This window comes from Sminthopsis crassicaudata, chromosome 1 (genome assembly GCF_048593235.1).
Source record: "Sminthopsis crassicaudata isolate SCR6 chromosome 1, ASM4859323v1, whole genome shotgun sequence".
In the NCBI taxonomy this organism is placed as follows: domain Eukaryota; kingdom Metazoa; phylum Chordata; class Mammalia; order Dasyuromorphia; family Dasyuridae; genus Sminthopsis; species Sminthopsis crassicaudata.
In genome coordinates this window covers 370,111,280-370,139,143 of record NC_133617.1, presented here as the reverse complement: position 1 = coordinate 370,139,143, position 27,864 = coordinate 370,111,280, and the positions used below count along the sequence as shown (strand labels likewise).

General features: G+C 35.9%; 1 protein-coding gene across 6 annotated transcripts in view; it reads left to right on the top strand.

Moving 5' to 3' along the window:
• ZBTB7C (zinc finger and BTB domain containing 7C) overlaps positions 1-27,864 on the top strand; it is a 553,406-nt gene that overhangs the window by 34,608 nt on the left and 490,934 nt on the right. The gene's annotated exons all lie outside the window — the stretch shown is intronic.

The following is a 27,864-nucleotide window of genomic DNA, read 5'->3' as shown; positions in this document are numbered from 1 at the left end:
TCCTTCCCTCCACTCCCTCCCCTAGATGGCTGGCATTCCCATACATATTAAATATCTTATAGTTTATCTTAGGTACAATATATATGTGCAGAATCGAAATTTTGTTGTTGTTGCTGTTGCAAAGAAAGGATTGTATTCGGAATGTAAAAATAATCTGAAAAGAGAAACAAAACAAAACAAAAACAAAAACAAAAACAAACAAAAAAAAAAAACAATGCTCACAGTTTACACTCATTTCCCAGTGTTTCTTTTCTAGATGTAGCTGATTCTGTCCATCATTGATCAATTGGAATTGGATTAGCTCTTCTCTATGTTGAAGATTTCCACTTCCATCAGAATACATCCTCATACAATATCATTGTTGAAGTGTATAATGATCCCCTAGTTCTGGTCGTTTCACTCAGCATCAGTTGATGTAAGTCTCTCCAAGCCTATCTGTATTCCTCCTGTTGGTCATTTCTTACAGAACAATAATATTCCATAACATTCATGTACCATAATTTACCCAACCATTCTCCAATTGATGGATATCCATTCATTTTCCAGTTTCTAGCCACTATGAAAAGGGCTGCCACAAACATTTTGGCACATACAGGTCCCTTTCCCTTTTTTAGTATTTTCTTGGAATATAAGCCCAGTAGTAGTATGGCTGGGTCAAAGGGTATGGACATTTTGATAACTTTTTGGACATAATTCCAGATTGCTCTCCAGAATGGTTGGATTCTTTCACAACTCCACCAACAATGCATCAGTGTCCCAGTTTCCCACAGCCCTTCCAACATTCATCATTATTTTTTCCTGTCATCTTAGCCAATATAAGAGGTGTATAGTGTTATCTCAGAGTTGTCTTAATTTGCATTTCTCTGGTCAATAATGATTTAGAACACTCTTTCATATGAGTGGAAATAGTTTCAATTTCATCATCTGAAAATTGTCTGTTCATATCCTTTGACCATTTATCAATTGGAGAATGGCTTGATTTTTTATAAAATAAAGTCAATTCTCTGTATATTTTGGAGATGAGGCCTTTATCAGAACCTTTAACTGTGAAAACGTTTTCCCAATTGGTTACTTCCCTTCTAATCTTGTTTGCATTAGTTTTGTTTGTGCAGAAACTTTTTAATTTGGCATAATCAAAATTTTCTATTTTGTGATTAATAATGGTCTCTAGTTCTCCCTTGGACACAAACTCCTTCCTCCTCCACAAGTCCTAGAGGTAAACCATCCCATGTTCCTCCAATTTATTTATGATTTCGTTCTTTATGCCTAAATCTTGGACCCATTTTGATCTTATCTTAGTATGTGGTGTTAAATGTGGGTCCATGCCTAGTTTCTGCCATACTAATTTCCAGTTTTCCCAGCAGTTTTTGTCAAATAATTCTTATCCCAAAAGTTGGGATCTTTGGGTTTGTCAAACACTAGATTGCTATTTTTATTCACTATCTTGCCCTGTGAACCTAACCTATGCCACTGATCAACTAGTCTATTTCTTAGCCAATACCAAATGGTTTTGGTGACTCTTGCTTTATAATATAGTTCTAGGTCAGTTACAGCTAGACCACCTTCATTTAATTTTTTTTCATTGCTTCCCTGGAAATTCTTGACCTTTTGTTCTTCCATATGAATTCTGTTGTTATTTTATCTATGTCATTAAAATAGTTTCTTGGGATTGGTATAGCACTAATTAAATAGATTAGTTTAGGGAGTAATTATATTTGCTCGGCCTATCCAAGAGCACTGAATGTCTTTTTAATTATTTAAATCTGACTTTATTTTTGTGGCAAGTGTTTTGTAATTTAGCTCATATAATTCTGATTTTCCTTTGGTAGATATATTCCCAATATTTTATACTATCGACCGTTATTTTGAATGGAATTTCTTTTTGTATCTCTTGCTGTTGGATTGTGTTGCTAATGTATAAAAATGCTGAGGATTTATGTGATTTATTTTGTATCCTGCAATTTTGCTACAATTCTGAATTATTTCTAATAGCTTTTTAGCAGAGTCTTTGGGGTTCTCTAAGTATACCATCATGTCATCTGCAAAGAGTGATAGTTTGATTTCCTCATTTCCTACTCTAATTCCTTGAATCTCTTTCTCAGCTCTTATTGCCAAGGTTAGCATTTCTAGTACTATATTGAATGGTAATAGTGATAGTGGGCAACCTTGTTTCACTCCTGATCTTACTGGGAAAGGTTCTAGTTTATCACCATTACATATGATGTTTACTGACAGTTTTAAATATATGCTCGTTATTATTTTAAGGAATAGTCCATCTATTCCTATACTCTCAAGAGTTTTTAGTAGGAATGATGTTGGATTTTATCAAATGCTTTTTTTTGCATCTATTGAGATAATCATATGTTTTTTATTAATTTGATTATTAATATGGTCAATTATACTAATAGTTTTCCTAATATTAAACGAGCTCTGCATTCCTGGTATAAATCCCACTTGGTCATAGTGTATTATCCTGGAGATGATTTTCTGAAGTCGTTTTGCTAATATCTTATTTAAGATTTTAGCATCAGTATTCATTAAGGAAATTGGTCTATAGTTTTCTTTCTCAGTTTTCAATCTACCTGGTTTAGGTATCAGTACCATGTCTGTCATAAAAGGAATTTGGTAGGACTCCTTCAATCCCTATTTTTTCAAATAGTTTATATAGCATTGGAGTTAGTTGTTCTTTAAATGTGTGGTAGAATTCACATGTAAATCCTTCTGGTCCTGGGGAATTTTTCTTAGGGAGTTGGTTAATAGCTTGTTCTATTTCTTTTTCTGAGATGGGACTATTTAGACTACTTACTTCTTCCTCTGTTAATCTGGGCAAGCTATATTTTTGAAGGTATTCTTCCATTTCATTTGAGTTATTGAATTTATTGGCATAAAGTTCAGCAAAGTAGCTCCTAACTATTGTTCTAATTTCCTCTTCATTAGTGGTGAGTTCTCCCTTTTCATTTTCAAGACTAACAATTTGCTCTTTCTCTTTCCTTTTGTAAATCAGGTTTACTAAGGGTTTGTCTATTTTGTTGGTTTTTTCATAGAACCAACTCTTAGTTTTATTAATTAATTCAATAGTATTTTTTACTTTCAATTTTATTAATCTCACCTTTTACTTTTTGAATTTCAAGTTTTGTGTTTGTCTGGGGGGTTTTTTATTTGTTCCTTTTCTAGCAATTTTAGTAGTAAGCCCAATTCGTTGGCCCTCTCTTTCTCTATTTTATGCAAGTAGGCTTGTAGAGATATAAAGCTTCCCCTTATTACTACTTTAGCTGTATCCCACACATTTTGGTATGATGTCTTATTATTGTAATTTTCTTGTGTGAAGTTATTATGTCTATGATTTGCTGTTTTACCCAATCATTCTTTAGTATAAGATTATTTAGTTTCCAATTATTTTTTGGTCTATTTTCCCCTGGCTTTTTAGTAAATGTAATTTTGATTGCATTGTGGTCTGAAAAGGATGCATTTACTATTTCTGCCTTACTGCATTTGATTTTGAGGTTTTTAATGCCCTAGTATATGTTCAATTTTTGTATAGGTTCCATGAACTGCTGAGAAGAAAGTATACTCCTTTCTGTCTCCATATAGCTTTTGCCAAAGATCTATCATATCAAACTTTTCTAGTATTCTATTTACCTCTTTGACTTCTTTCTTATTTATTTTGTGGTTTGATTTATCTAATTCTGAGAGTGCAAGGTTGAGATCTCCCACTATTATAGTTTTGCTGTCTATTTCTTCTTGCAGCTCTCTTAATTTCTCTTTTAAGAATTTAGATGCTGCACCACTTGGTGGGTATATGTTTAATATTGATACTGCTTCATTATTGATGCTACCCTTTAGTAGGATATAATGCCCTTCCTTATCTCTTTTAATTAGATCAATTTGTTTTTTTGCTTGATCTGAGATGAGGATGGCTACCCCTGCTTTTTTGGCTTTGCCTGAAGCATAATAGATTCTGCTCCACTCTTTTACTTTTAGTTTGAATGTATCACCCTGTTTCAGGTGTGTTTCCTGTAAACAACATATAGTAGGATTCTGACTTTTACTCCAGTCTGCTAATTGCTTCCTCTTTATGAGGGAGTTTACCCCATTCACATTTATGGTTAGAATGACTAATTCTATCTTGCTTGCCATCCTGTTAACCCCTGCTTATGCTTTTCTCCTTTCCTTCCGTCTTACCCCCCTACCCTGTGCTCTGAGGCTCTGAGAACTCAGAATCACTCCAGATGGGGGTTGGGGTGGCCAGTTCTGAGAGATGCTATCTTTCTGGGGTTTTATTCTTCACCTCCGGTGTTTACACCCTCTCCACTGCTCCTGGCTTGTTGCCAAGACAGAACATCCACACTGGGGCAAAAGTCTTTTTGCAGAAATGGAAGAGATCGCACCCCTATCCCCTCCGGTCCGGGTTGTGTGAGCTGCCTGTCCCTCTCTGGCTTGCCTGCCCTCAGTCTGTTCCCAGTCTGTTTGACCCTCCCCCGAGCAAACACAGACCTTCTCTGGTGAATTTCAAGGATGTCTTCTGTTGGTGATTATTTGTGGGTTTCTTTTCCAGTCAAGCATTAACTCTGAGGCTTGTCATGAAGTAAGTCCCAAGAGAAAACACAGAGCTCAAGCAGCTGTCTGCCTCCACGCCACCATCTTGGCCAGAAGTACAACTAAACATTCTTTATTACCACCTTGTGTCTTTTTTCGCCTCATTTCTATGAAATCTTTATGAGAATGAATATATCAAAGGTATCACTGAGAAAAAACATGAAATAGGATCTTTCTTTCAAAGTTTTTTTTTTAATTTTTCTTCCTTTGTTCCTTTTTCCCTTCTTCCATCCCTCTCTCTCTTCTTTTCTCCCTCCTCCTTCTCTCTCTCCCTTCCTTCCTTCCTTCCTTCCTTCCTTCCTTCCTTCCTTCCTTCCTTCCTTCCTTCCTTCCTTCCTTCCTTCCTTCCTTCCTTCCTTCCTTCTTTCCTTTTTCCCAAGAGGAGACCACATTTTTATAGTCACACAATTGATTGAGAGATGCAGAAAACACAGGATTTTGCTTTGTTCATTGCTTGATTTTTTTGAAAAAAAAAAAAAAAAAAACACTGGACTTGGTAAAGAGAAAATGCTACTTTGCAGTATCTCCTTAAAAAAAGTGCACCTTCCATGCATGTGTTAAAGTAATACAAGATTCTGTGACAGATGTGACCACAAGAATGAATATTCAGAGGTCTCCTTTGTATGAACATAAAATACGGAGACACAACAATCATCTTAGGTTATCTTCAGTGACATGGACAATATCCTACCCAAAGGTTAAATAGAAACATAATTCTCTGTTGATAGTCAGGTTCTTTTGATTTTGTAGATGTGAGCCCTGTGGCACTACAAAGCCTCCTCAGTGATATCTGTCATTATTCTAAAGAGATTGATTTAGCCTTCCACACAGGAAAAACAAAACAAATAAAAATGAATATTGCTTTGAATATAACATTCAGTTGTATAAACAGCCCTTTGTAGCTTAGTTCATCTTTCACAGTCACTACAGACAGAGTGAGCAGGGTCCAGAATTGATTAGTAAGAGGATATATGGCTGCATTGCATTTAGGGAAATAGTCATTCCAAGGATCCTAAGTTGCTAGGTGATATAATAATCCATCTCTTTAGCACTGATGTTCTGGAAGTGAGGCAGGATGGTGCATAGAAAGAGAGCTGGCAAAGGAGAGTCAGGAAGGAATGGGTTCAAATTTAGTCTCTGAAACACCAGCTATGTTACTGAGCAAGTGACTGCCTCAGTCAAGTCCCTGACTGTTAATTGTAGAAAGGCTGTGAATTTTCATGGTAGAGGAACCTTCTTTAATATACCAAGAAATAACCAAAGATTTCAGATCAGTTCTGAGGTTCAGAGCTAGGAATCATGGGTCACCACAATCTCAAAAAATAAAAATGGCAGTCAGATGCAGTCCTAATATTTGACAAATGGAGATTTATATCCAAGAAGCTGATTAAAACAGATAATCAATGATTTGTATGACCAGAAAAGGAGGTAGATTATTCATGAAATGAAAGCAAGAGACAATAATAGATGAACAGACTAAGAGCTTGTGTTGTCATTCTTAATATATTAAAAGATCTAGAGGAAGACTTCTGGAAGTATGGAGTGTTCTTTTATGTAGGATTTATGAAAGGACAGGGGTGAAAGCTCTGTTTGAAAAGTCATGGATAGCTTGTGATCGTCAGTGGTGAAGAGCATGCTGCACAGGTAACAGTGATTTGAGAGGATGACAAATACCATGAAGGCAGAGGGTTATGGCCTTTTGACAAACTTTGCTATTCATCCATGGGTCACTCTTGTTTATATTTCATCTCTTTCTTTTCCCCAGAACTTTTGATGATCTGGACCTTTGCTGCTGTTGTTTGTTATCCAGTCATTTTTCATTCATGTCTAACTCTTCATGATCCCATTTTTATAATTTTCTCAGCAAAATACCATCCATCTAAGCACCAATACAGACAAAAATGTTGGTGAGCTAAGGGTGTGACATACCAAGGGATTTCCTAGGACCAATTCTAAAAAGATGGAATGGAAAATAATGAACCAAGCTATGCTAGGATAGAATGACCAGGACTTTCTTCCAGGATGCTACATTTATGGAGTGTTCATAGCTCTTGTATTCCCCCAATAGATAGAAAAACATTTAAGTTTAGTATCTAGTTTAGCAAAAATTATTAGTTCAGATATGAGATCTTTGCCGTCCTTCCATAACTACTTCTATATGATCGAGGGTCACACTCTATGCTCAATCCAGCTCCTCCCTATCTTCTCTCCTGGTGAACATGAGTTTTGTCCCATTATCTCCATAGAGTCATGACCCAGGGTTTCTGTTTATTCCCCATGAGGTCTGTATCTGAAGGTTCAACACCTCTCCTTTCATGCTACTTACTCCAAGAATCGCTAATGATAGTGCTACTTTGGAATTCAGAGGAGGGAGAGATTTCTGTGGGTTTGGTTAGTCAGGAGTGGCTTCAGAGACTAGGTGATACTTGAACTGGACCTTAAAATACGGAGATGGTATGAACAGGGGCAGAGGAGGTGGAAGAGAATTCTACAGAGCTGGGAACAGCCTGAGCAAAGGGCTTGTGCCAGAGACTTGGAACACACTTGGCCAGCCTGGAAGAAAGGATTGAGATATACAGTGCAAGGGGAAACTAGGCAGAGAGAAGTAAGGAAGACTCATTTTCCTGAGTTCAAATCTGGCCTCAGATACTTCCTAATTGTGTGACCCTGGGCAAGCCACTTATTCTTTTTGCCTTAGTTTCCTTATCTGTAAAAGGAGCTGGAGAAGGAAATGGCAAACTGTTGTAGTATTTTTTGCCAAGAAAACCCCAAAAATGGGATCATGAAGTGTTAGACACGAATGAAAAATGACTGACTAATCAACAAGAACAGCATAAGAAAAGACTAGGGAGGTAAGATAAGGCCAGATTGTCAGAAGTTTTGGGGGAAAAGGGGAAGATGAAGTATGAGAAGAAATAAACAAGACTGACTCATGGATAAATTGCAAAGTTTGTCAACAGTTCATAGCCCCCTGACTCAATGATATTTGTCATTCTCTCAACTAGATCCACCCTAAGTTCTCCATAGAACTCTGCCAGATCAGTAAACAATGCTATAGATCTCCCAAAGAAACAAGACATGATAGAAACATCTGGGCTATATTGGGGTTTTTGGAGGAAGCTGTCCAAAAACATTTCTCTCAGAGGTAAATGTAAGTAAGATGGAGGCAGCAGTCTTCACCTGTGGGTCTTGTCCATTCATAATTTTATTGAAGATCAGTCCTAGAGAGAGTGGTTAGCCCAAAGAGACTGAAATTAGATCTTGTATGCTAAATTGCTTCCTATTCAAAATTTTAAAGCTGGCACACCCAGTAAGGATGGACTTAATTAATTAGTATTTATTAAGCATTTAGTATGTGCCAGGCATTGTGATAAAAGTAATGGAGACAGAAAAGGCAAAAATATTTTAACAGGAGACCACACACAAACTATTATACAGACAAGATATGTGTAGTTTAAATGGAGGGTAATCTCAGAGAGGGTCATCTTGAAGAAAATCTCTTAGAAGTTATCTAACTGTAGGAGTTAGGAATTAAGAGTTGGGAATTGGAGGGAGAGTACAGTAGATTTGGGAGATATTATAGGTAAAATTCTAAACTACCATGATAAAGTGAATGTTGCAATAAAGCAAGTACATGAATTTTTTGTTTTCCTATGTTTATACTATGCTGTAGTCCAATGGTATTATATCTAAAAATGTATGTGCCTTAGTTAAAAATATTTTATTGCAAAATGCAACTAAATATCAACTAAATCTCCAGAAAGTTGTAATCTTTTTGGTGGTGGAGAGTCTGGATGTTGATGGCTGCTGACTGCTTAGGATGGTGGTTGCTGAAGGCTGGGGTGGCTGTGGCAGTTTCTTATAAGACAACAATGAGGTTTGCCACTTTGGCTTAACTCTTCCTTTCACTTGAATACTTAGAGGTCATTGTAGGGTCCAATATCAATACTGATTTGTCTCAGAGGATAGAGAGCCCTGAGGAGAAGAAGAAAGATAGGAATGGATGGTTGATGGACGAGTCAGAATACACATAATATTTATCGATTAAGTTCTCTATCTTTTATGGTGTGGTTTGTGGCACCCCAAAATAATTTCAATTGCAACATCAAAGATTGTTGATCATAGATCACCGTAATAATGAAAAACTATGAAATATTTCAAGAATTACCAAAGTGTGACCCATAATGTGAGCACAAGGTGTTGGAAAAAATGGCATCAATCAACTTGCTTAATGTAGGGTTGTCACAAATCTTCAATTGGTTAAAAAAGCAACATTTGTGAAGTGCAATAAAGAAAAGCACAATAAAATGAGTTATATCTATATTCCACATATGGGAGATAACTAATACAAATACAAGGAATCGGGGAATAGAGTGTAAGGAACAATAACAATACTAGTTAGAATACTAGTAGCTATATTGTGTAGAAGGGAATACAATATAAGAAGATTAGAAAGTTAGGAAGACACCAGGTTTCAAAGAGCTTTAAATCCTAAAGAGCATTTATACATGACCTTAGAGGCAATAGGGAGCCATTGGAGTTTTTTGAGTATGGGTGATGTGATGAGATCTCTATGTCAGCAAAACCAGTTTGACATCTGAGTGGAGGATGGATTGGAATGGAAAGAGAATTGAGGTAGAGAGATCAATTAGAAGAATATTTCAATGGAGAAAGCATGAGCTGATGAGAGCCTGCCCCAGACTGGTGGCTCTGGGAGTAAAGGGAAGGGGATGTACATGAGAGAGCAGAAATTTTTAACTGATTAGATTAGATATTTAGGGTAAGTGAGAATGAGAAGCTGAGGATGACAGATTTAGAGCTGGGGTTTGAAACAGCCTGTGGGAAACAAACTATTAAGTAACTATTAAACTTCTTTTCTTTTTTTAATGTCTATTTTTTGAGGAAGGGGAGTGGTTTTTAAGTATTTTTAAAAGTATATGTTTTCATTGTCTTTAAATTCAAAAGCTTCCTCTTACTCGCTGAGCCACAAGAGAAGCTATGAATGGTGGCCATAAAAAGGGGAGAGGCCCTACAGGAAATATTGGAATAAAAAAGGAAATATTTCAACTCTGTAATAGAAATGGGAACTTGGCATGTCCAGGGAGGATGTGGGGAGAAAAGAGGGGGAAGAGTGGCAGGTGTGTTGGGAGGGAAGGGTGTGCCATCAAATCTATTTTAAACTTGTGAGGTCAGCAACACTAGTTTTATTATAATTCAGTGAAGAGAGATTGGTGCTTTTATCTCTCTGCCACAGACTTCTGCCAGAGAAAGGAAACCATCTTTCCTCTGTAAGCAGTGTCCCTTTCTTCGCATTTAGAATGTCACTGGACGATCAGATTTAGAAAGAAGGGACCCTAGAAATCATCTGTTTCAACCCCGTTCATTTTATAGATTAAGAAACTAATGCTCAAAATTGTGAGGGGACCTACCCAAGTTCACCCAGATGGTATGGATCCAAGATGAAACTTCAGTGCCGTCCTTCTGAATCCAAGGATGCCTCTCTATTGAATTTCAGATATCATATCCCTATTAGAACTGGGTGGATCTCAGAGATCATCTGGTCTGATCTATCTCTATTTATACCTTTGTTACCAAAATAGAAATTCATCTATCTTTCTTTTGGTCTATCTCTCCATTCATTTGTTCACTTGTCTATCTATCTATCTATCTATCTATCTATCTATCTATCTATCTATCTATCTCTATCCGTCTGTCTCTCCATTCATTTACCTTTTCATCAATTTGTCTATCTTTCTGTCCATTCATTCATTTGTAACTTCTTCATTAACTCATCTATTTGTGTTTATCTGTGTGTGTGTCTATTGATTTATTCATTTGTTTCCTATTTATTATTTCATCTATTTTTTGTTTTGTCCATCATTTATTTGTTTATTCATTAATTCATCTGCCTTTTTAATTCATCTGCCTATCCATTTATTTGCTTATTTATTCACTAATTCATTTTTTCTCTTCTCTGTTTCTGTCTCTTTCTCTTATTTCTCTCATTATTAGTCTATTAAGATTACGTCTCCCTTTCATACAGATGCTAGGAGTATAGTGGTCCTATCCATCTTTTAACTGTATCATTTCCAACCTGGGGAAATTTGCCTCTCCTTAGGCGGCCTGGTAGATTTCCATTTTCATGGGCTCAGCATATAGTGCCAGACTTAGTGTGTGTCTTTTCCCAATATTTTGCTGTAACCGAATCAGCTTTAGCTCTAGTGCAGCTCAAAACTCCCAAGCTAAAGCAATCCACTAGCCTCAGGCTCCTCCAACAGAAATTCCAGATGAGCCATTGAACCGCTCCCCTTTATTTTGTGGATGAATGAATTATCGCTCAGAAGAAGGAATTGTGCAGCCTAATACTATACAACAGTAAATGGCAGACCCGGGCCTAGAATTAGGATCCCCTCATTCTTTGTCATTTTACCTCATAGAAGACATTTTTATCTCTATTTTAGCAGATGAGGAGGAATATAGCCTGACTGTCCTTGAACTTCGAGATCCTGAGGAGAGAATTTCAGTGAAGTTAAGGCCCCCAAAGAGAGAGGTTGCTGTGTTACTGTTGCAAAAATGCCTTGAAGAATAAAAATCATGTGTTAATGCATTTCTATTTATTTAAATTAAAAATTTTAAATCAATTTAAAATGATCTTTTAAGTTCAGAGTCTTAGGGAAAACAACTATCACCATGACAGCCTACACTTAAAAGTATCCCTAGAGGGTATAAGCCTGGTACAAATAATAATAACTGCTAAGAGCTTTACAAATATTATCTCCTTTGAACCTCACAGCAGCCCTGGAAGATAAACATTATTATTCTTTTTATTTTACAGATGAGGAAACTGAGGCATTCAGGGTTAAGTGATTGCCCAGGGTCACACATCTAGGAAATGTCTGAGGCCAGGTGAATCACAACTTAGTATTTTCACATTTTTGTTGTTGTTAGCTTGTTTTTTCTCATTTTTTTCCTTTTTGATTTGGCTTTTCTTGTGCAGCAATGTAGATAATATGTAGATTGTTTAAATACAGAATAAATGTAGGTAATATGTTTAGAATAAATGGATTACTCACTATTTAGGGGAGGAGGGAAGGGGAGATGGACAGAGAAAAATATGGAACAAAAAATTTTGCAAGGGTGAATGTTCAAAACTATCTTCGTATGAATTTTGAAAAATAAAAATCTGTTATAAAAATGAAGGATAAACAATTGCTAGACATTGGGACAGGCCATCTACAATTCAGGTTAAAAAATTGGTTCAGCATCATTCCTCTTAACACCTGTGTTCCCATTGTCTAAACTTCCCTGTTTCTCTTAAGGACACTATCACTCTCTTAGGTTTATTTTCTCAAAGTCCTCTTTAATACTTCCTTCTCCCTCACCCTTTACTTTCAATCAGTCATCTACTCTTATCAATTCAATTTCTATGACATCTTCTTTTATTGGGGTCCTTTCATTGCACTTACACAGCCACTCAGGCTCTCATCTACTCTCTTACTCAGACTAATATAATAGCCTCATGATTGATTTCCATATTTCCAATACCTTCCCCTCCCCAATCAATCATTCATGTAGATGCCAATGTAATCTTCCTAAGACACAGGTGAGACTGAATCACTGATAAAGTCATCTTTCTAATGCCTCTATGATAAAATATGAACTTCTAAGCCTAGCATTGAAGATCATTCATATTTTCCTTCCAAGCTATCTTTCCAGACTCACTTCATATTATTTTCCTTTACAAAGCAATCAACCTGGATGACTAACCATTTCCAGAACATCCTATTCCATCTTCCACTTCCATGGTGGTCCCTCAATTCTAGAGTGTACATTCTTCTCTCATTTATTTTTCAGAATTCTTATTTTGTTTGAGGTGGCTCTCAGGTGCCATATCTTCTAGGAAGTCTTCCCTAATTTTCTTGTTCATGTTCTTCTTGTAGAGTCAGTCATGTGGTGCAGTAGATTATATGCTGGGTCTGGGGGTTAGGAAGACCTGAGTTCAAATACCATTTGGGATACTTATGAATTATCTAACTCTGGGCATGTTACTTAAATTCTGTCTGTATTGGTTCCCTCATCTATTAAATGGAGATAATAATATCATTTGCTTCCCAGTGTTGTCATGAGAATGAAATGAGATAATATTTGTAAAACACTTAACACATGCAGTGCCTGGCACATAGGAGGTTGTTAATAAATGCTCATTTCTTTCCTTTCTTAAATTATTTTGTATTTATTGAAGTTCATTAGAACACAGATCTGGAGAAAGAATGGACCTTGGAAATTATCTAATCCAATCACTATTTTTCAGAGGAGTTAAATGACTTTACTAAAAGAGGGAAAAGGACCCAAATGTGCAAAACTGTTTGTAGCAGCTCTTTTTGTGATAGTAAACAATTGGAAAATGAATAGATGCCCATCAATTGGGGAATGGCTGAACAAGTTGTAGTATATAAAGGTAATGGAATATTATTGTTCCAAAAAATTGATGAACAAAAAAGCCTTGAAGAAATTTACATGAACTGATGCTAAATGAAACAAGCAGAACTAGGACTACATTGTAGACAATAACAGCAAGAAAGTGTGATGATCAACTATGAAAGACTTGGGTTCTTCTCAACAATTCAGTGATTCTAAGTAATCCCAATAGATTTTGGACCAAAATTACCATCTGCATCCAGAAAAAGAATTAAGAAAACTGAATGTAAATCAACATATGCCATGTTCACTTCTTTTTTTCTGTTTTTTATATCTCCCATAGTTTTTTCCTCTTGTTTTGATTTTTCTCCCCCAACATGATCCATAAAGCAAAGTGTATTAAAATAAATTCACCAGAAATAAAAAAAGACTTCACCAAGTTTATATAGGTAGAAAGTATTAAGAGCCAGGATTCAGATCTGGTATCTTTCTACTGCATTTCTATCTTCCTTCTCTGCCTATCTGCTATATCATCTTAAGAGAATGCTGAAATCTCCAAGGTCAGAAGCTGTTTCCTTTGCTTATCTTTGTATCTCCAGCCCAACCAGTAGCACAGAGTGTTGGGCTCAAGAAAACATATTCCTGAGTACAAATCTGGTCTCAGATACTTAATAGCCATGTGACCCTGGGCAAGTCACTTAACTCTGTTTGCCTCAATTTCTTCATCTATAAAATGAACTGGACAAGGAAATGGCAAACCACTCCAGTATCTCTGCCAAAAACAAAACAAAAAAAAAAAAAACCTCAAGTGGGGTCATGAAGAATCAGGCATGACTGATAAATGACTCAACAACATTTTCAGGCCTTAGCATTTTATATAAATTGGTTCTTTTGGATTGAAGATGGGGGCCTGCCTTGATTCTTCAGAAAACTCCTTTTGAATTCATTCTCAGTTTGATGCAGTGTTTGAAGCAATCTTTTTGCCACAGGAAAGGAAAAGTAGTATGTGAGACAGCTGGCTAACTTCAGACCTAAGTAGAGGAGATATCTGTCTCTGATACAGGACCATCCATTCTGCATGGAAAAGAGGAAAAAAAGTGTTGGAAGTTTTAAAAAATCAATTGCGGGTATGGCCACTGTGGAGAAATCATAAATACTGTTCACAGGGGGCAAAATTTAATTTTGCCTTGACTACAGTGAGATTCTCTGAGTCAGCCCTCTCTGTAATGAAAATGCTGTTCTCCTATATTGAGCAAGAATCTGCTTCCAGTTAACTCATGGCCAACTTCTGCCTGCCCTCCCTGCCAGCCTCCCTCCTATGGCTTAGAGTAGATTCCTATTGAAATTCTCTGAGGTGAGAGGATGTCTATCCATCTTCTGCCAGGAGGGTTACAAAAACAAAGGCGAAGGGGAATCCTCTCTAACTTAGAGACTGCCCAGAAGTGTGAAGGGCAGTTAGTTGGTTGTGAATCCATAAATTCACTGGAAGTCTGATCTCAAAGGAAATCCAGAGGGCTACATGCCCAACCCCATTTGTTTTATGGATGAGGAAATGCAAGCCTAGAGAGATAAAATGATTGGTCCTACATTACATGGAAATGAGAATCCAAGACAGGATTTCTGACTCTAGATCCAGTATTCATTTTGCTGAATCAGCTGTGTCCTGGAGATATGTAAATGGCTTAAACAAGCAAGCTGAAGCCATGAAGTCATAAATCTAATATTTAAAGGTCAACTACTCTAATTCTCACACCAGCTAGGTTATTGAGTAGATAGAATGGAGGGCTTGGAGCCAGGAAGACCTGAGTTCAAATGTAGCTTCAGACACTTAGTAGCTGGGTGTTCCTGGGCAAGTTACTTAATCATGTTTACCTCAGTTTCCTCATCTGTAAAATGAACTGGAGAAGGAAATGACAAACCACTCCAAAATGATTGCCAACAAATCTGAAATAGCGTCATGAAGAGATGGACATGACTGGAAATAACTAAAAAAAACAATGAAAACTCCATTTCTCTTCTTTTAAAGATGATGGAATTGAAGCCTAAATTTGTCAAGTGACTTGTATAGTAATATATAAGTAGGTAGTGTGATTTCAAATTTAGAGACATTTCCACTACAACACATTGCTTTCTGTTGTATCAATCAACATATCAGGAAGCATTTATTGAGCAACTACTGAGTGCTTAGGTACCATGTAGAAAACAGAAGATATGTATAAAATATGGCTTCTGCCTTCAAGGAGCTTACAATTTCATTGTGAAAGTAAGCCAAATGTGCATGACTCAGTTACAGGATTAATTGTGATCAAGAACTGTAATGTAAGAATTTATGGTTTGGTTTTATCAGAGATATCTTCCTGAAGGAGCTAAGAAAACCTGGGTTTTGTAGTATGTGATAATTTGGATAAAGGGAGAAGAGGGATCATTCCAAATAAGGGGAACAGCCTAAGGATGGATGTGTAGTGAACACAGATTTATGTACCATGGCAGTGAAGGGAGTGACTGTATCACAAGGGTCATGCTGGAAAATAGAGGGGGAAAATCTGAATAAGCAGCTTGGGGTGGATTTCAGGAATTATCTGCAATAATATTTCTGTTACAGACTGATTTCTTCTCCTTCTCTTCTTCCTTCTTCTCCTCCTCCTTGTCCTCCTCCTTGTCCTCCTCCTCCTTCTCCTCCTCCTCCTCCTTCTCCTCCTGCTTCTACTGCTTCTTTCTCCTTCTCCTCCTCCTCTTTCTCTTCCTCCTCCTCCTGCTTCTACTACTTCTTCTGCTTCTTTCCAGAACACTTCTAGATTATCTTCCTCATGCATTGACTGTCTCAGGAAATACAAACTTATTTTGATATTAAACTGAAATCAAATGAAAGGAAAAAAGATTTAGTGATAATAAATAATATTTTGTTTAGAAATGTTTGCCCTATTATTTCAATTGATTTCTGCCTAGTGAAGTAGGTGGGACATTATTGTCCCTGTTTTAAAAATGATTCAGGCCTAAAGTGAGGAAATGACAAAAATAGAATGTGAATTAGTATTTTAGCTCCATATCTGGTGCAATTTTTCCATACTTCATCTCACAGTTGAATAGAGATGACTTCTGGATCATTTAAATTTTTTGGATTATCCTTCCTAGGTTTCAATTCAGTAGAGGAAACTGAATATTTACTATATTATAACCTTTTCAATTTGTTATTTTTCAGTACATTTCCTATTTCTGTGTCTATATGATGTTGTTAGGTCAAAATTAAGGGAAAGAATATGAAATTGTGAAAAAAATTAAGAAAATACACATTGGTTTACAATATTAGGATGTATAAATTGGGCAATAGCTTTGTATCTTGGAAGTGAGACCTTTTATCAGAGAAAGTTACTACAAATATTTTCCCATTTCCTGCTTTTCTTCTAATTTAAGCTGCATTGGTTTTGTTTGTGCAGAAACTTTTTAATTTTATCTAATCAAAATGGTTCATTTTGTCTCTCATGAACGTCTTTATCTTTCATTCAATCATGAACTCTTCCTTTATCCATAGGTCTGACAAATAAATTTTTGTTTTGTGGTCCACTAATTTGCTTATGATTTTTTTTAATTTAAATTATGTTACTCACTTTAAAATATTTATTTATTTACAGCATTCCTTTTGTTTTTACTTTTGAACATTTTTACATTCACAAATTATCTCCCTTTTTCCAAGTCCTTTCCAACCTATTGAGAAGACAAGCAACATAATATCAATTATTCATATGAAATCATGCAAATCAGTCATGTGTCCATTTTGAGCTTATTTGTATATGGTATTCATTTATGCCTAATTTCTGCCTGACTACTTTAAAAAAAACTTTTATTTTTTATAATAAAAAAGTTATTATGAAAAATAAAAAGATTTTTTCAAATACATGCAAAGATAGTTTTCAATATTCACCTTTGCAAAACCTTGTGTTGCAAATTTTTCTCCTTCCCTTTTCCCCTCTCTGAGGCAGCAAGCAATCCAGTATAAGTTAGACATGCAATTCTTGTAGATATATTTCTTTACTGGTCATGCTGTGTGTAAAAAAATACATACATACATATATATATATATATATATATATATCAAAAAGGGGAAAAAATGAGAAAAAAAACAAGCAAACAAACAACAAAATAAGGTGAAAACACTATGCTTTGATCCACATTCAATCTCCATAGTTCTCTCTGAATGTGGATGGCTTTTTCCATCACAAATCCATTGGAATTGTCTTGAACTATCTCATTGTTGAAAAGAGTTGAAAAAGATCATCACATAATCTTATTGTTACTGTGAATGATGCTCTTCTGATTCTGCACACTTCACTCAGCATCAATTCATCTAAGTTTTTCTTAAATCAGCCTGCTTGTTATTTCTTATAGAACATTCCATTATATTCATATGCCATTCATATTATATTCATTATATTCATATGCCAACTTATTCAGCCATTTCCTAATTGATGGGGAATTTGCCACTACAAAAAGGACTGCTATAAACATTTTTGCACATGTGGGTCCTTTTACTGTATTTATGATCTCTTTGGGATACAGACCCAGTAGAGACACTGACTGCTGGAGCAGAGGATGTAGCCCTTTCTGCCTAATGACTTTCAAGCTTACATAGTATTGGAATTAATTGTTCTTTAAATGTTTGGTAGAATTCTCTTGAAAATCCCTCTGGTCTTGGGTCCATTCCCCCTCTCCCTTCCCTTAAGGCGCTTATTTGTTACTTGGTCAATTTCTCTTTCTAAAGATGATTTATTTAAGTATTACAATTCCTATTCTGTTAGTCTGGGCAATGTATATTTTTGAGACTATACATTTAGTTTAAATGGTCAATTTTGTTGAAATAACATTATGTAAAATAGTTTCTAATAATTGCCTTTATTTCTGACTTTGAGAACCTCAAATTTAGTCTTTATTTGGGTGGGTAGGGAGTTGATTTATTGATTTTTTTTCAGTTTTTTAGTCCTATGCTTGATTTTTTGGTCTACATTTTCTCTCTTTTTATGTTGATGAAAGATTTTAGAGTTGGAAAAAATTTTCTAATAAATGCTTTGGTTACATTCCACAAATTTTGGCATATTATCTTTTTGTCATTATCTTGAATGAAATTATTGATTATTTCTATAATTTGTTTTTTGATTTACCCATTCTTTAGAATTAAATTATTTAGTTTCCAATTAATTTTTAATCTTTGTTTCAAGATCCCTTCCTTTATTGAATATATTTTATTGCATTATAATAGAGAAAGGATGCATTTAATATTTTTCCTTTTCTATATTTATGAGGTTTTTCTGCCCCATTTTTTGGTTGATATAGTGGTTATTATTGAAAATAAGTATTATTTCTATTTCCTTTTAATATTTTTTCAGAGTTTTACCATATCTAATTTTTAAAAAATCTATTTAGATCCTTATCTTATTTTTTTTCTTTTTTGTTTGTTTGTTTTATCAAGATCTGAGAAAGGTAGATTGAGATCTTTCACTTTTATACTTTTACTATCTATTTTCCCCCCTGTACCTCATTTATCTTTTTCATTAAGAATTTAGACTTCATACCATTTCATACATATACATTTGAATAATTCATTGTTTATGGCACTTTTTAGCAAAATGTTGTTTTGCTGCTTATCTCTTTTAATTAGATCTATTTTTGCTTTTCCTTTATTGGAAATAAAGTATTGGAACTGAAGTTTTTACTTCAGCTGAAAACAAAATAAATTTGATTCCAGTCCTTTATTTGAACTATGTGTGTATCTTTCTGTTTCAAATGTGTTTCTTGTAAATAATATATTGTTGGATTCTGTTTTCTAATTCATTCTGTTATCCTCTTCTATTTATGAGTGAGCTCAACCCATCCACATTCACGGTTATTACTGCTAAATTTATTTTCTTTCTATTTGATTCTCTTATATTCTTCTCTCCCCCCCCCCATGCTCTCTCTTTAAAAAAAAAAAAAAAAAAAAAAGGTTTCTGAAGAATCTATTTTGCTTCTAATGCTTCCTTTAGTTTATCCTCCTTATTCCACCTTTTCTCCTTAAATCCTTATGTGTGTGTTTGTGTGTGTGTGTGTGTGTGTGTGTGTGTGTGTGTCTTGGTTGAGATGATTTTTTTGTACTCAACTGTGTGTTTATATCTTTTCCCCTTTCCTTTAATCTATTCAGATGACAGTGAGGTTCAAGTGTTGTCTTTCCCCCTTTACTATTCCTTCCTTGTTGTACAACCACCTTTTTATGCATCTGATTTATGTGAGATAATTTCTCCCAATCTTCCTCTGCCAGTGAATTCTTCTTCCCTATCCATTTCATTCTTCTTTTGACATCATCAAAACACAACAAAAATCATACTCCCAATTTTGTACTTCTTGTGGGCCTACTTGTATTATTTCCCCATATCAGAATGTAAAGAGTTTAACTTTTAATCCCATATTTCTCACTCATGTTTCCCTTTTAATTATTCTCTCAATTCCTGTGTTTTTATGTCAAATTTTCTACTCAGCTATTTTTTCAAAATCAGAAATGACTGGAACTTTTCTATTATGTTAAATGTTCATTTTATCCTCCATAAGAATATGACTAGTTTTATTAGATTGGATATTCTCATTTGTTAACTTAGATTTTCTTGAATATCTTATCCCAAAGTCTCTATTTATTTATGGTGATGGCTGGTAAATCTTATCATCTTGATTTGGCTCTTTAGTATTTGAATTTTTTTTTTCTTTTTGGCTGCTTGCAGCAAAAACTCAGCATTTTTTTTTGTGCCACTCACCCTGCATCCAACCCCATTGCTTAGTCTGGGCACATCTACCATTATATTGATAGAAGGGAACACATTATTTCTTTACTCTGACATCTTTCAAATACTTGATGACTTTTCAGATATGCATACCCTTGATAGATTGGTTTGTTTCGTGGGTGTACTTAAAGTGAACCCAGAGATTTGAACCCTTCCTTGCATGAATTTGTAGGGTTCTTTGGATCATAAGAATACCTCACCATTTTAAATGATTATCCAGGACAGCTAAAGGAAAGGGGAACTTTTATGAGTTCTTAAAATATTATGTATGGGATCTTTTTTTTGTTCAGACTTTCAAGTATACCAATGAATCTATTATTATCTTTCCTTGATCTATTTTCCTTGCCAATTGCTTTTTTTCCATGATATACTTCATATTTCCTTCTCTTTTTTCAGTCTTTTGACTTTTTAAAAAAAAATTCTTGATGTTTCATTAGTTTCCATTTGACAAATTATAATTTTAAAAAGTTTTTTTTTTCCCAGTAAGATTTTGTATTTCTTTTCTTAAGCTGTTAATTCTCTTTTTGTATCTTCTTCAACTCTTGATTCTTTTTCCATTTTTCCTCATCTGCTCTCATTGGTTTTTTAAAATACTTTTTCAGTTCCTTCTTTGATTCTTGCTTTAACTCTTCTAGAAATTCTTGTTGCCCTTGTGTTCAAAATGTATTTTCTTTGGCCAAATCAGTCTTCTCCTGTATTTGTATCTTGAACTTCTCTATCACATACTTTGCTTCACATACTTTTTGGTTGTGTCTCCTAGTTTTTTATGGTCAGGTTCTTTTTTTTTTTTTTTTTTTTTTCCAGTCTACTTTACTCCTTGACTTTGGATTTTGTGTTAGTGCTGGGATCAGTACACTTTTGGAGAGAGGGAAATATAAGCTTCTGCCCTCTTATCTCCTGCTGCTTTCACAACTTGGCCTTGGGGTCTTCAAACTTTCAGTACTCCCAATGTGGGTGGAGGGTGGAGGGTGGAGGCTTACTGATCTGAGCTCTGCAAATTCCTGACCCAGGTTTGGCTCTATTGGCTTATTTCTAGTTGGAAGTTTCAGCAGCCTGGGTAGCTCTCCAGGTTCAATGCATTGCTGATTCTCTTTTGGATTGGGATGTTGTGCTCAGCTCCTATGAGCAGTCGCACAATTATGGTTTCTTCACCCAATTTTTACATGCTCAGTACATAGCTAAGGTTAATGCTCACAACTGCTCCTCTCTGCCTTGAATCTATGACCCACCACTGGATGGTGGTACTAGAACTGTTTGAACTCCACACTTACTCAAGGATCTGCTGAGATCTCTTTTGATCTCCTCAGCCTTCTCTCAGTTCCTGGGTTCTTCTATAATGCTTCCTACATCAAACATCATATGCTCCTGACTGCTGCCAGCGCCAGTATCCATAGATCCATAGATCTCGTTCTCTCTCTCTCTCTCTCTCTCTCTCTCTCTCTCTCTCTCTCTCTCTCTCTCTCTCTCTCTCTCTCTCTCTCTCTCTCTCTCTCTCTTCTCTCTCTCTCTCTCTCTCTCTCTCTTCTCTCTTCTCTCTCTCTCTCTCTCTCTCTGTCTCTGTCTTCTCTGTCTCTCTCTCTCTCTCTCTCTCTCTCTCTTCTCTCTCTCTCTCTCTCTCTCTCTCTCTCTCTCTCTCTCTCTTCTCTCTCTCTCTCTCTCTCTCTGTCTCTGTCTCTCTCTCTCTCTCTGTCTCTCTCTCTCTCTCTCTGTCTCTCTCTCTCTCTCTCTCTCTCTCTCTCTCTCTCTCTCTCTCTCTCTGTCTCTCTCTCTCTCTCTCTCTCTCTCTCTCTCTCTCTCTCTCTCTCTCTCTCTCTGTCTCTATCTATCTATCTCCCTAAGTTATTCTGGGCTAGAAAAAATGACTTATTGTGACTTCTTCTTGGCTTTCCAGATCAGAATTCAATTTAGTGCATTCTTAAGATCTTTGCTGGTTTGGGTTTGGGGGCTTTGGGGAGAGACTGAGAATCCAATGCTCTTTTTCACTGTCACATCTTGATTCTGCCTCTTTTTAGCAACTTTTCAATTGTACCACATTGACCTTAGATTTATAGGAAACAAAACTGTATTTAGAAAAAAGTTTAAAAGTTAATATAAATATATAAGATGCTTGTTAGTAATATAGGCACTTGAAGAGAAATTAGAGAAGGATTTTAAAAATTTTTTGCAGCTTTTTCTCAGTTCTCAAAGGGACAGACACTTAGAAGTGTCCATCTAAATTCTTGATTTCATGGAGTATAGTCTTCCTTGAAGCAATTTGTTCTGCTTAGTGCTCAGTCCCATTATACAAGGTATAAAACATCCTTCAGGATCCAAACTTTGTAATGATATTATGGTTTTTCTCTCTGCCACAGCTCATATCATTGTCCTATTTCTTTTCTCTTGAGAGCTGATTTCCCACCAATCAATTCAAAGGACTTCAAGCTCAAATCTGTATGAGTCCAGTCTCTTACCTAGGCTAAAAAGAGAATGAGACTACAAATCTCAGAAAACTTAGCTGGGTCTGTTACAATAGAAAAAGTTCAAGAAAATAATGAAAATCTCTCCCAATATTTCAATCGCTAAGATTCAATTACACTTCTGTAATGTTCTCAGAAGACTCTTGAGCCATCAAATGGAGAAACATCTTGGAGAATAGAATTGGGACTTGGGAATCAGGATGACAGTAGTTTAAATTTTGCTTCACATACTTACTATCTCTGGGCATGTCATGAAACTCTTTCAGACTCAGTTCTTTTATCTGAAAAAAATGGGGATAATAATAGCACCTGCTTTATAAGGTTATTGTGAGGATCAAATAAGATAAATTAAGTACTTTGAAAAATCTAAGTGCTATGTGTTAGCTTTTATTATTATTAACAAATAATCACAAACCTCTACCTCCATAACTCTGACATTTTCTACAAAGTTTATTGACAAATAAAAATAGTTTGGCATTCTCATCAATTCAAGAAAAAATTTCCCATTTGTGATGTAAGTATCTTTAGAACAAAAGAAGTGAGAAACCATATTAAGGAAACATGTTAAAAAAAAAAAAAAGCCAGCCCACAGCCTTCTATCAAAGTTTTATTTTAAGTTTTCTTGAAATGGCTTGGCGAATACATAGAGAAGCTATCATTATCTTTTATGAAACAAGAACCATCAGTTTAGGATATATGAAATTGAATTTTTCTACAATTTTAAAAATGCAACATCAGTCTTTACAAAGGCTTCAAGGAGAAAAGAGCTAATTGATTTACCAGTGTTGCCTTTAAAAAATACTTCAACTAGTCTGCTTGAAAAACATGGGTAATTTTTTAAAAATCTGAATCAAAACATTTTCATTATAAAGGCCCTTTTAGAAAGGTCTCTTTTCTTTTTTAATACAGAAAAATACTTCTGGATATTTAGAATAAGGAAAGACATTTTTCATCTTTTAGTAGAAACAGTCATCTTTCATATAGTAACATACTTATCTTAATATCATAGAATTTTATATCTAAAAGCACCCCAAAACATCACCTGGGCAAAAACCTACTTATGGTGGATTAAGAAAGACTCAATGACATTAAGATCTTTTTGCTCAAAGTCACACAGTTAGTTAATGATTTTATGATGTTTTAGAAAATTGTCCCTAAAATAATTCTAATCATTTCTGTGAAAATACAAAACTAGGAAAAGTATTAACTTAATGGATTCTTGTCTTAGGATAGTCTAGGAATCTGTATATATGTATGTGTATGTGTGTATTTCATCCAAATTCTTATGGTCCAGTCTCTCAGGCAACTATATATTTAGGTCAGATTACAGTGATTATCAATCAATCAGCATTTATTAAGTGCTTACTACATTCCTGATACTGTTTGTTACCTATTGGGGATATGAAAATAGGCCAAAAATAGTCCCAGCTCTCAAGGAACAATTCATTCTAATTTAACAACTAGCTCAATCTAGGTGGAGAGAAAACTAACAAACAAATATGAACAAACAAGTAATATAAAAATAAATAGGAAATAATTAAAAGTTGGAATGCACTGGAATTAAGAGAGGATGGGAAAGGCTTCCTGCAGAAGATGTGATTTTAGTTGTGACTTAAAAGAAGCCTGAGAAGTCAGCAATCATAGTGGAGAAAGTAAAGTCTTCTGGTCATGGAGGACACCCAGAGAGAATTCCCAGACCTAGAACATGGAGTGTCTTGTTCATGAAACAATCAGTAGACCAGTGTCACTGGATCAAATGATATATATTAGGGAATAAGAAGATTGAAGAGATAAAAGGGGCCCAGGTCATTAAGGGATTTAAATGCCAGAATATTTTATATTTGATCCTGGAGGTGAAAGAAAGCCACTGGGGCTTTTTGAGCAGGAGGGTTATATGTCAGACCTGTATTTTAGGAAAATCTCTTTGGTGCAATGAGGGATGGATTAGAGTTTGAATGAGATTTGAGGCAGGTAGACTCATTTGTAGGCTATTGCAATGGTCCAGTTGGGAGTCTTCTCTTAGAGAACAGAAGGAGTATTCCAAAGAAATGCTTCAAAGGCAAAATTGATATCTCATGTCAACAGCTTGGATCTGGGGTGATGAAAGGTGGTGAGGAATCCAGAATTACCTTTAGGTTGTGAGCCTGAGGGCTTGGGAGGATGATATTGATCTCTACAGTATATGGAAGTTAGGAGATGGGGAGTGGTTTGAAGGGACATGTTTTAGACATGTTGAATTTAAGAGGTTGGCTGGACATTCAGTTTGAGAGGTCTGAAAGACAGTTGGAGATGTGATTTTGGAGGCCAGCATAGAGACTGAAACAGGAAAGGTGGATCTGAGAATCATTACATAGAGATGGTAATTAAATCCACGGGACTCAGCAAAAAAGGAGACAGGAATGGTCAGAGAGGTAGGAGAAGATCCAGGACACCATGGTTTCCTGAAATTCCAGAGAGAAGAAACTGTCAAGGAGGAAAGCCTGATCAACAGTATTAAAGGCTACAAAGAAGTCAAAAAGAATGAGGTTGGAGAAAAGACCATTGGATCTGGCAATTAACAGATCACTGATAATTTGGATAAAGTGGCTTTGTTGGAATGATAAGGTTGCAAATCAGAGTGTAAGAAGTGAAAAGAAAGCATGTGGAGGCATCTACTTAGACGATCTTTCTTCCTTCCTTCCTCCTTTCTCCCTCCCTTCCTCCTTTCTCCCTCCCTTCCTTTCTCCCTTCTTCCCTATCTCCCTCCCTCCCTCCCTCCCTTCCTTTTTCCCTCTTTTTCTCCCTCTCTCCCTCCCTTCCTTTCTCTCTTCTTTCCTTCCTTCCTTCCTTCCTTCTTTCCTTCCTTCCTTCCTTCCTTCCTTCCTTCCTTCCTTCCTTCCTTCCTTCCTTCCTTCCTTCCTTCCTTCCTTCCTTCCTTCCTTCCTTCCTTCTTTTTTGAGGCAATTGGAGTTTCATGACTCGTCCAGGATCATACAACTAGGAAATATTAAGTGAGACTGAATTTGATTTGAGGTCCTCCTGATTCCAGAGCCAGTGTTCTATGCATGTGTCATCCAGCTGCCCTATGTATATGACCTTTTCAAGAGTAGAAGAGATATAGGACAATAGTTAGTGGGGATGGGAGGATCAAGTAGGTTTGTAGGCAATAGAGAATGAGCTAGTAGGTAAGAAGAGACTAAAATTAAGTGATAAACTAGAAATAACAAAGAGGGACATCTGTTGGAGAAAGATGGAATGGAATTGCTTAAGCAATAACAGAGTTAGCCTTAGTCAGGCTGCCGCCTCCTGTGAAACAAGAGTGAAGGAGGAGATAGTGGCAAAAGGCCACATATGAGTTATAGAGGATAAGGAAGAGGGAGAAGAGAGAGCTTATGGCAAATGGCCTCTGTTGTTTTTCTCTGAAATAGGAAACAAGATTCTCAGCAGAGAGGATGATGAGTGGAGGAACCACGAGAAGTTTAAGGAGGAATAGATTTGCAAGAGTGATTGTGGAGGATGGGATAGTAATTTGATAAAGGAGATATAGTTGGATTGCCTAGGAGCAGTGAGAGCCCATTTGAGATTGGGTCACATAAATTTGTACTGGACCTAATCATAATGGTTTTGTGATTTCCCCCATCATTATTTAGCAGCATCTATTTAGAAGTGAAAGCAGTAAATGGAAGGAGTGATATAACATAAAGCTCATTATGAGCTGATAAATCTCTTGTTACTGTTTGGCTGCTATAATTGACAATGGCATTATTGAAGGAATTTAATGATCTAATGTCAAGACCCAATTTTGAATTATCTTGCTTTTTTAGATTTATATCCAAATATAAATTTTTTTCCTCTTGGTCAAGAGCTTATCAAATTGAAAGAGTACTGTCTGGGGGATTTATGTAGTCCGAGCCTAAGCCTTAAATCTGCCAATATCTAACTGTGTGACCTTGAGCAAGACTCATCTAGGTCTCAGATTCTACATTAGCAAAGCAGAGAAAAAGTAGGGTTTGAACTCTGTGTTTGATTATTAATTAATAAAACAAGAAGCATTTTTGAGCACTTACTAAGTGCCAGATATATGTAGGATACAAAGAGAAAAGCCAAAAACTTTTTGTCCTTTTAGAGCTTACATTCCAATGGAGAAGACAACATCTACATTTGTAAGTGTGAGAGTCTATCCCTTAGTTACTGGAAAGGCAGAAAAGGACATTGTATGAGAAAAGCAGCTTGAGATAGCCTTGTAGACTTGAGAAAAAAATAATACTTCTGATAAATGTGATAAGAAAATATATTTGGAAGTTGACTTAAGTACTAACTAAATGTGAGGTGGTTCTAAGACATATTATTATCCAACAGCTCATTTATATTTTCATCATCATCATCATCACCATCATCATCATCATAACTAACATGTAGCAGATACTATGTGCCAGCCATTATGCTAAGCATTTTATGATTATTGTCTCATTTGATCCTTATAATGTTGAGGGATAGGTGCTATTACTTCTCTCCTCATTTTACAGATGAGAAAACTGAGGTAAACAGAATTTAAGTGGCTTGGCTAGTAAGCATGAGAGGTCAGTTTTGAATTCAGGAATTCCTTTCAGATTTAATACTATATCCGATGTGCCCCTTTACTGCCAATATATATCACCATTTTCAGGGATTTGAAGAAAGTAGCTGAACAACTCTTAAGTGAAAGAACTCTTTGGGCACTATGAGAAAAATATATGGCTGGTTTGTATGATATTGTGGCTTGAGAGATTTTCATTGTGAGGTAAAGATAGATCACCACTCTTAAGAAGGCCTTATCTGAGGCATTAGAAGTGATACCAAGATGACCAGATGAAACTGGGAGATGAGAAAATGAATAACTAGTTTGCTGTGTTTCCCCACTCTCCCCTCACTGGACTTAATGTTCCTTGGTAGGAAAATACGACTTAGTCTTATGGGTAGACTCATGTTTTGATTTTTTCTGTTTTTATCTTTTTAAAAGTAAATTTCATGTTAGCTTATTCTGACTTTTTCCCCCTGAGGTAACTGGGGTTGAATGACTTGCCCAGGGTCACACAGCTACAAAGTGTCTGGTCCTCCTCTTTTCAGGGCTGGTGCTCTATCCACTACACCAGCTAGCTACCCCTGAACCATCTGTTTTATTGATAGTAAATATTTCATGTTTAAGAGCTAATAGGTGACTGCTTCTGTATCTTTTGAAAACATTCTGGTGGAATCTCAGGAGCTCCAGTGTTTTTTAGTAGGAAATTCCTTTTTCAGAAAGACCCACAAACACACATATAGAACTTATAATAGCATGGTTGCACTGGTAGGAGATAAATGAGTCCATTTAGAGAAAGACAAGTATTGGGTGGCATGTTGTATTCCATGCATCTATGAATGACACTGCCAGCATGATAGTTTGCGCCCTTTCTAGAGGGCCATGTTTGTTTTTTTCAGAGCCAAAAACTTATTGCTTAAAGATAATGTATTAAACCTTGGATGGTCCATAGGTCACCAACTTTCTTCCCCCACTTCTTACTCCCACCATGGATGCAAGGTAGGAAAGGGTTTTGTACCAAAATTTTATCAGAAAGAATTGTTAAAGTCAATAACTT